Raw genomic sequence first — 9,929 nt, forward strand, 5'->3', positions numbered from 1 at the left:
TGTGATTTTAAAACTCCATTACCACCTGGAGATAATTGACTCCTCTCGGGGATGTATTGTGCAGACCTTTTCCCTGAGGCCTAGTTGTGAACTAGCAGCCAAGGCAGAAAATGGTCTCTGTGTGAAGCTGTAGAAAATGGCAATATGAGCGAGTTGACCAATCTGAAAACGCATTCATGGATACTGCAGCTTGTGATTAGTCCCCACGCAACTATACTGCAACTATTTTAAAGTGGTGACACAACCAAACAGCACTAGTTACAGCTCCTTTGCTTCTTACAATAGGATCATTTTCAGCCCCAGACCCATGTGGCCCTTAATCCAGCCCGGAGATAGAGACCTCTATTAATATGTGTGTCAGTGGAAAATTTCAGAATTATAATCCATCCTAGAGTGAGACTAACAACCATTTCGATAGATCACAATAGCTGCAGACACCTATGAATAAAGTGGAAAACGTAGGTACAATTCAGAATGCTTATTTTCTGCCAAATTAGTTTTCTTTCATATAGTGGTTACTTTAGCTGTAAATCTAAATTCATCTGCTGAGGTAGAATGTATTGTACATTTGTATCGTAAAGAGCACTCCCAATAGGGTGAGACCAAATGCTATACTTACTGTGATATTCATGGGGAGCCTGGGGCCTCTTCTGTGCAACTGTGTTTCCCATTTCTCTGTGATACATCGTACAACTCTGGCCAAAACCCGTGGCTGTGACCCTCTGGAGGGGGGTGTGAACAGGGAAGACAAATCTGAGTTTGGCGGTAATGCAATTTTAACCTTCTAGTGCTAATTTTGTGCATTATTATTATTATTAGATGGAATGTGTCCTTCACAATGGGTCGTAACTAGGTATTTGAAGGCCCCATAGCAAAAGTTTGTAAGGGCCCCTATGTACCACCCAATGGTGAAATATGTATATAACACCTGTAATTTTGACAAGGCAGATGCCCCCCACCCCCAGCTCTGGGCCCTGTAGCAGCTGCACCCCTTGCACTTATGATAGTTACACCCATGTGCCCTTTCAACACAAAGGACAAAACAAATCCTCAAATAGGTAGGGTAGGATGGTCTCTTTAAACTTGTAAAAACATCCCTGTCATGGACCTGCATTTGAAAGTTCAAAAATTGTATCTGGCAAGTTTGATAACACCACACGGTACTACCATACCCTGTGAGCCCACTCTGGGACCTCTAGATTGGAAACGCTGGATGGTTCTCAGGCCAGTGTCCTAATCCTGTCCGCAAGATAACGTCCCAATTTCAGTGGGAAATCCCCAGATCAATACAGAGTTACTGGGCCTAAAGAGAATAGCTGCACAACCCCTCTTTAACTGGATTTGGAAGTTCACTTTGTTGGCCCATATTTTCAGGGGTCATTTAGGTCCGAGACGCTATTCATCTATCCCTGATCCTCCTGATGATTGTGGCTCTGAGAAGTCTGGAGATAATGGTTCAATATCAAGAGCAGAAAGGGGCATAATCATTTGTGATGATACACCCAGAATTAATCCATTACGGTCTTATTCCAATATTAACATAACATCCATAATGAACATTTTTTTGTTTAAATAAAAAAGGGGGTGAGGGGTTAGGGGAAACGGCCACTTGTATTTTGTTTCTGGTGAAAAGGGGTCACAGGTGGGTTTAACCTTTATTATGTAACTCCTGGTACCCACTCTTTTCATAATTGGTCACTCTTAAACAGGTAGAGATGTTTCTTTTTGAATCTACATTTGCCTTGATTTGCCTGGTATAAGTCATTATTGGTGAAATGTAGTCATTTACATCTGTACTGGGCCCCGCAATTTCTGATGACAGCCCTGTCCACCACTGTTGTCTTCCAGGGACGTCCAGACCTTTTTGTGTTGCCGAACTCTCGGAATGTGCCAAAGTGTTGATTTAGCCATGGCTAAGGTTCCCGCTATCTCTGATGTATAGTTTTTGTTTTTGCAGCCTAAGGATGGCCTGTTGCACTTGCATTGAGAGCTTTCAAATGGGAAGAGGGGGATTCAATTAGCTGTGGGGTTTACCTCACAGCTAATTGATTGTGCTTCCTGATAGTTGCAGCACTAAGCCCCAGAGGGTGGCTTTTTCTTCACATTCTCTGGAGCTACGAGGAAAAAAATCTGTGGTAAAATGCAGTTTATACATTTTGGAAACCCATTATATTCAGCATTTTTCGCGGAATCAGTGGGTTTCGGCCCATTAAGACGTTGTATTGCGCAGGGAAAAGGCTTATTAGTTGAATAGCTCAGTGAGGGAAACCCGAAGTTATTCCCGGCGCGGCACGAACTATTAGCTGTAGAGTAAATTCCGTGGCTAATTGAATTCTTTTCTTGGAATCAACTCCAGAGCTTTTGCCCGCTTAACATATTATAATACAGATGTGTCCACATACATCTAGCCTCCTTGCACGTAAACAGTCCTAGTCGTGCCATTCCGTGGCGTAACTTGGTAGCGCCAAGCACCTTTTTGTGTGGCTTTTTCCCTTAAAATGGATCTTATTCGTAGTGTGAATAGGATGCACAAGAAGCTTATGCTGATTAAAATGATATGCAGCATGTCTATATTTATCCTGCATGCAAAAAATATAAAAAATTGCCTTACTTGCAGTGGCGTAGGTTCATCCGAGATGACCGGAGGCAAGTCATAATTTGGTGCCCCTCGTCACAGCTGCTGTAATGTAGCATGTCGCATACAGATACACCCACAGTTGCACACAGAATATAGGCATGCCACATATAATTTAATCCGCAGAAGCTGCTTGTGCATCCTATTTGCATCGCTGTGCGAATAAGATGCATTTGAAGTGAAAAATTACCACAGAAAGATGTTTGGCACTACCGAGTCACTCTGCGTTCACACGTTGTGTGGCACGGAGGATAGATGGATGTAGACACATCTGTGTGCACTAGTCACAGATAAGATAGTGACCTGTATGGTGCAATAAGCATGAGGTTCAGAGTCCTCCTGATGGAGGCGAAAGCCACCTGATGTGGGGTGGGGAGCTCTCCTGATACCCCTTGTGAGAGGGGAAAACCACCTGATGAGTTTGTCAAGATACTGTAAGACTGCCACTATGGTGGGTCTACAAATCCCAAAATGCCCAGTCTACTGCCGACTGCATCACATCTCAGTTGCTGGTGTCCCAGGTCCCCACCTTCCATGCCATCTAACCACATCTCTGTTCGATGCATCCTTGTTGACATCCAGCTCCTGAAAGAAGATCTGCAGCTACGCTTATCATCTGGCCAGCCACTCTGGATTCTACTGCAGCTAGGGCCAGGAGGAGTGGGACAGAGAGTTGTGGGTGTGGGGGACTCCAGGATGGCTGCACGGCTCCATGGCTAGGGCTGTCTCCAGGGAAGAGTGGGATGGTGAGTTGTTGGTGATGGGATGCATCAGAACTGCTGCCGCCAAGGAGGAGTGAGAGAGTTGTGTGGGGGGGGGGGGTCGGACGCTGGACGAGTGACGAGTCATACTGACATAAGAACCTGCTGAAGGGCAGCAACGCCAATGAGTAGGGACAGGCTATAGACGGTGGCAGCAGCTGATGGTCTGACCCGGAGCTTTCCACTAGTGTATGGTGGCTTCCTAGGTGCCGGGAAGAGGTGCCATGTATCGTCCATGACGGTACACTCCGGGTACATAGTTACAGCCCTGAGTGGGGTGAATATATTGTGGGCAATGGAGGAGGTGCCCCTTCAGTGCTGGAGCCCGGCGGCAGGCGCCTCCATTGTCTCCTATAGTTCTGCCCCTGCTTCCTTGCATATTGCATGGTTTGTCCAGGTGCATAGTTACTTGCTCTTTTTGCTTTACTCCCAACTCAGAGTCAGGCCCTTGGTTTGCAATATGATGTATTTTAAATCTGTCATTCTACAGATATACCCAACTATAGTGTTGCAGAAGGCGCTGCAAATCGCGTCTTGCATAGCGCGAGAGATCACTGCATATGCGATTGCGCCTCCATAGGAATGAATGATGCGATCGCAGTGCATATCGTAGCGTATGGAGTTGCGGGGAATCGCATGGCACGATGTGCGCACACGTTTGTGGCATGATCAGCACAATGTAACTGGAAGCATCTGTAACTGCTAACTTTGACTAGCAGAAGGGTGAATCTTGGTGTAGTTTCCGTAGAAACAAACCAAGCACCCATGTTCATCAATGGTCCTGCTTCACCAGGCAACCTACAAAATGGAGTGGGGCCCACCGGGGATTTCCCTGTACCCTTGTGGGCCAGTCCAACCCTGTGTGGTTATCTACTATATCTGAGCAACTAATGTAAAGGTAGTTTAGGAATTAGGTTTTAACAAAAAATATTTTAGCTCTTCAAGACTATGAACAAGGCCACCTATCTACCAAGTACAGGACAATGTGCTTATAGTGAAAGATGTACATTTTGTGTGTGTTGTAGGATGTTTAGGCTGTTGTGTAGGTGTAGAGGTCACTACTCCTGCATCACAGCCTAAACATCCTTCTTTCTTCAACTATGATTTGGTGATACAACATACTCTTTCTTTACTCTTAGGTGGATTGCTACTACCTTCTATATACACTTAAGAAGATTGATTGAATTAATGTCCTGTTGGATCCTTTGTCACAAGTACAAAGAAAACCAAGATATTGGAAAAATAGTACGGTTTGCTTTTTTATTTTCTGCACTACTTTTATTTGAAAATTTTGCTTTGGATTTTTGTCTGATTCCTCTCATATAGAATTAAATTATTTAACCGCTAGAGCAACACAATCAAAACACCACTAACTGAGGATTATGAGATAATAGCCAATACTTTAAAAGCACTTGCAGTTAGCTCTTTTTGTAAATGGAAAAACTAGTATGTACATGCTACATGTAATGCAGTACATGTAGTACAGATTATTTAAGGATAATTTTCCTGATATTTACTTCAATGGGTGTATCAACAGTCTAAATTATGGAAATTAGTATCCCAACTACAGTCCCTTTCTGGCAAAATTCAGGACTGTAATAGAGAACCAGGACACATGAAAGCCCAAACTCTTGTTACTTTTGGATGCAGTACTACAATGGGCAGAGATAAAATGTGATCTTCATCCTAATTAACAGATTGTTCCAAGTTACAAATCACAACAGTATGTTTGTATGTGATTGAAGTTGTAAATGTTTTGCACTTTAGTGCAATATATATACAGATGTGTCCACATACATCAATTCTCCGTGCTGTATAAGTCGCGTTACACAACGAGTGAGTTCCCTGTGACTCACTAGCACAGAGCGTCTTTTCATGCAACTTTTTACCATCACAGTGATGTGAATAGGAAGCACAAGCAACTTCTGATTAAAATGATATGCGGCATGCCTATGTCTTTTTCCTCCACTAGGGGGCACAGGGATCACTCTGGGTATAGTTACTTATTTCTTCCCAGCAGCCACCTGGCTCCCTCTCCACTATACCATGCCACCGGCAGCAGTTTTAAGTTTGAAAAAGTCACATGACACATGACAAAACGCGTTAGACAGGACGTTCCTTCAACTCACCTTGCTACACGGCTGCATTGTTGCTCTGTTGCACTTGGTCAGTGCTCCATTCACGTCTCCACTCTGGCTTCCGTTGAATGGCAAATACACCTACAGTATCCGGCTGAGTCTCCAGTATATCCCGGCTGAATACACGGGACTCTGGACCACAGAGATTAGGTGGCCCCCACCTGGTTCTTACTAGTTCGTGAGTACTCACAGTCTATTATATGAGAATACGGTCCGTTTCAATTGGAGACACGATCTGCATGTTGTTTTAATTTTTGCCTGGCTGATTGTTTACAACTTAGACTTTTTTCTGCCCAGAAACTGTGCTCAATCTTCTGCAGCAAGTTGAGCCTCTAATATTGGAGAAATACACTGATGGACCTGTATGTACATATGTTTTACTACAGCTTAAGGCTAATTTAAGTAATTTTGGGAGCAAACAAGTGCATGTGATCCAATGCACGGATACCGCTATTTATGTTCGACAGATGGCTGAAACATAAATGGAAAAGGTGAATCAACATTTGGTTCACCTATAGGGAGCGCTTTAATGTGGATGACAAAATCAGGTATATTCAATATCACAATTTATTAAGATCAATTAAGATACATATAAAAGCAATTATGAGGCTAAATAAATTGTCTCACACAATACATTACATTTGTGACATGTAATAAACATAGTAGTAAATCACTTCATTTGAATGTCAGCTCAGAGTGATATTGTATCCAGAAAAGGGGTTTAGAAACCTCAGAATCAGTATACCATTGCTGGCATAAGTGAAGTCATAATAGCTCCTCCTGAGAATGCAGATAATAAATAAATGTTCCACTCCAGTGGTAGTAATTAGTACGAGTCACAGTCTATGCTGATGCAGCAATCAGTAGCAGCAAATAGTAAAGATGGTATTTATGTAGACAATAAGTCCCGGTATAATTACCCAGCTCACTCTTGATTTAAAAGATGTTTAGAAGAGAAGTGCCGGCCCGGAAATAGCGTGGATCCCGCTCGTGGGATGTTACCTTATGAGCGTATGTCATTCAGTGCAGTCTCACTGCGCACTGAAGAAAGCTCTTGGTTAAAAGCTGGAAAGGTCTCACTGTCTGCTGCGGTGGCTCAACTTCAAATGTAGCAATCAATAAGATAGTTGTGTAGACTGGATTCAAAGTATCAGTATTCCCAGATGGCTGAAACATATGTTCCAATATTAGATTGAATGCGTGACTTTATCATTCCTATTAACAATCAGGATATTCCTGTCTTCATCAGTTAATTAACCAGCTTCACTATATGTCTGCGGAAGTGTGAACTAACTCCGCATGAAGGAAAGCCATTTAGTTCTGGACTGCATAATATATCCATTTATCATATGTATCCATTTACAGACGGACCACAGTGATTAGCAACATTACTACATCCATATAATACAGTGTAACACTGTCGTTTATTTTTTTGTTGTTGGTACTTTTTATTGTCTTATATAATAACTCATGTCTTATTTCTATAACATGGGCTCTTTTTAGTGGTTAATAAACAATATTGTGATTACACACATTCCATCCTTATTCATAATAATATTTATTTATATGTTTTCATTCTCTAATTCCAATCGAATATAATATAGAGGTAGCTCGGAATATCGTTTTCTTTTTGTTGTCAGTGCATTACAAACATACACAGAGTTTGTTTATTCTGCTGCAACCCTATAGTATATCCTAACAAGAGGACTGTTAATGGGTATGGGCGCCAGAATTGGTTCTTTTTATCTCAGTTTTAAGTTTGGTTCTAGAGCAGAGCAGGCACCTGTTGTGGGGGCTGCTTTATAGTGGCCCCCAGTTACTGTTATCTTATTTATTTTTAACAATCTTTTTATTTAACATGAGCGGGCAGTGAAGGGCGTCCAGCAGGACGCCATCACCGCAGCTCCAACGACCCCAGCGCCGGTGACTTGTGCCGTGTGTCTCCGGGGCTCAGCACTCATTGCTCCCGGAGCCCGCAGCCAGATGCTATTGGGGACAAGGTGTTCACCGCTGGAGAGGAGACCCCCGGCCCGGTGTTGGTAGTGTAGTTCTGGCTGTCCTCGCTCCTTACACTAGACCTACAGGGTACAGGGAACAGGACACCGTTTTCTAGCAGTAATTACCAATTCCCTGGGGTCCACACCATAGGGGAAGACGGGCACTTCCTGTTAGCCCCTCCCCCACCCCTGGGAGAGCTCTCTCTCAGCAGGCAGCCTGTCCCAGGGTACTTCCTCCTGACTCTCTCCTTTCCTATGGAATTATGCTGGCTGCCATTTTATAAATGCATGCTTCAGCAGGTTCCAGAGAGTATGGGCATCTGTCTCCATGTATACCTTGCTATAAATAGCCTGGTATACACTCAACTCCTTCCTGCTCTATACTAGCTGGTTTGTTGAACATTGCTTTTGTGCCTTGAATTATGTGTGCACTACTGAGGTACTTTATATTTGAACATATTTTTATGTATTTCTATGTAATGAACGTGTTTATTTCAGAGTACATCAGAGTGACTGTAATCTGTGCTGTACTGGGTTCGTACCCCAGGTATAGCATTTACAAGCAAATGTTTGTGATTCTGATACTGCTTTGCATAGCTGGAGTTTTTTCTCTAGCCCCAATTATTTCTCTATTTGTGCCGCTTTCTCATTCACGGCACAACCCTATATACGCATCACTGTTGTATTATAACTTTTGTGTGTGGGAGGGGAACTATTGGATTTCTTTATACGGCTTCCAAGGTTGAAGCACCCAGGGAGGTGGGTGCTCATGTTTTAAGTAGCTGTTGAGCCTTTTTTTCTGGAGCTGTGTAATATACTTTCTCCACATACCTCTATGTTCTGAAACCACGATGGCAGAGGAATCCCTATCGCATGTCTCTGGCCCGGTGTTTTAAAGCTACGCTGCATGAGGGTTCCTTCGACTAGGGCTACCAGTCAAGGTAGCCGTTACAGACTACAGGTAATGTGAATGTTTACTTACCAGTTTGCAACTACCGACCAGTTAGAACATGGTCTTGCGGGCTAATACGCAGGTCCCCTTCCTACAAGGAGGATCACACCTACCGTTAAGTCTAGTAGATGCAACTCTCCTTTACTTACCCCGTACAGGAGTGGCTGACTGTATGTATCCTGTGGTTGTGAGGTATTTTCAGTTCATCCCCCTGATTGCCTTTCATGGCTCAATACAGGCCAATCCAGGCTTTACAGCACTGGGAGCGCTTTTTGGCCTTTGGCCAAGATCAGGCATAGTATCTGTTCTTATCAATTTCACACCTGATATGCCCCCTATCTGGGGGCCAAATAAAATAGGGAGATGGCAAAGGTACTTGCTCTGTCCGCTCTGTGCATTGACCTGGTATGGCATCCAGGTCCAGTGTACTTCTGTAATGTTAGGAATCCTAGAGGAAGCTAGATTTCCAGGCCCTGAAAACACACTTGTAAGGACGGAAAAATTATTTCCGTACCTTGGCAGATCATAAAGTCCTCTGCTCTAGAGCCCACGTTCTTAGAGCTGAGATTAGGATAAGGGTACTTCCTTCCTTTAAGTAGCTTTAGGACCTCCTAGCGGAGGCTTTTAGATATCTAAGCAATTGCTTTAGTTTATCCGCTAGGATTCCCGGTTGTCTCCCTTTACCGATTCCCAGTTGTCTTGTTAGATCTGCTATCTAGAGCAGCTCTATAGTTTCCCCAGAAAGGTCTAGTACAAAATGCATCCCTCGCTTTGCTTGGGAGCTATGTCTAGAGGCTGCTGGGCAGACGCCCGACAGGACAGTGTGGTCGGGCTACTATGAGATAATTTCCATATTAGCCTCTTAAGCGTAGGCATCTAGCATGCTGGCCAGGACAGTCTCTGGCGAGCGGTTACTGACTCTAGGTATTTAGATACTCTTCTGTATTCGAGAGAGTACTTGTGGTCTTGGGGTTGAACAAGACAATCTCTGGATAGTGCCCACATACATTGTTGGCCTTTCTCATTCATCCATAGGGGACACTGGAGCCATCAAGACAGTGGGGTATAGACTGCGCTGAGTGGAGCTGGCACTTAATTTTAAAGTGTGAATAGCTCCTCCCCCTCTGTACCCCCCCCCCCCCACACACACACACACACAAGCCCAGAATAAGTCTGTGCCCGAGGGGAGCTGGACGTATTTTTTACTCCTCCTCAGGGTGAACATAATTTGTACAACTACATTGAGGACAGACAGGCAGTAGCTACACTGCCTGTCATCACCGTGGGAGCTGCCGGGGGGACCCACTCGCAAGTGCATGCACTTCGCCTGGGGTCCCCGACTTCAGAGACCTCCGTCTCTATATAGGGTGCCGCTGCTTGCAGCGTGCATAGCGGACCCCCAACAGACACTGTCCGCCGCCGGCAGCATGGCAGCTTCCGTAAGTA

General features: G+C 44.1%; 1 pseudogene; it reads left to right on the forward strand.

Annotated features, from left to right (window-relative positions):
* The first annotated feature begins 8,747 nt into the window (after nucleotides 1–8,747).
* On the forward strand, nucleotides 8,748–8,917 carry LOC148475107 (U2 spliceosomal RNA; annotated as a pseudogene).
* Nucleotides 8,918–9,929: the final 1,012 nt, after the last annotated feature.

The sequence above is a fragment of the Taudactylus pleione genome, unplaced genomic scaffold, assembly GCF_031769625.1.
Source record: "Taudactylus pleione unplaced genomic scaffold, aTauple2 ptg000778l, whole genome shotgun sequence".
In the NCBI taxonomy this organism is placed as follows: Eukaryota; Metazoa; Chordata; class Amphibia; order Anura; family Myobatrachidae; genus Taudactylus; species Taudactylus pleione.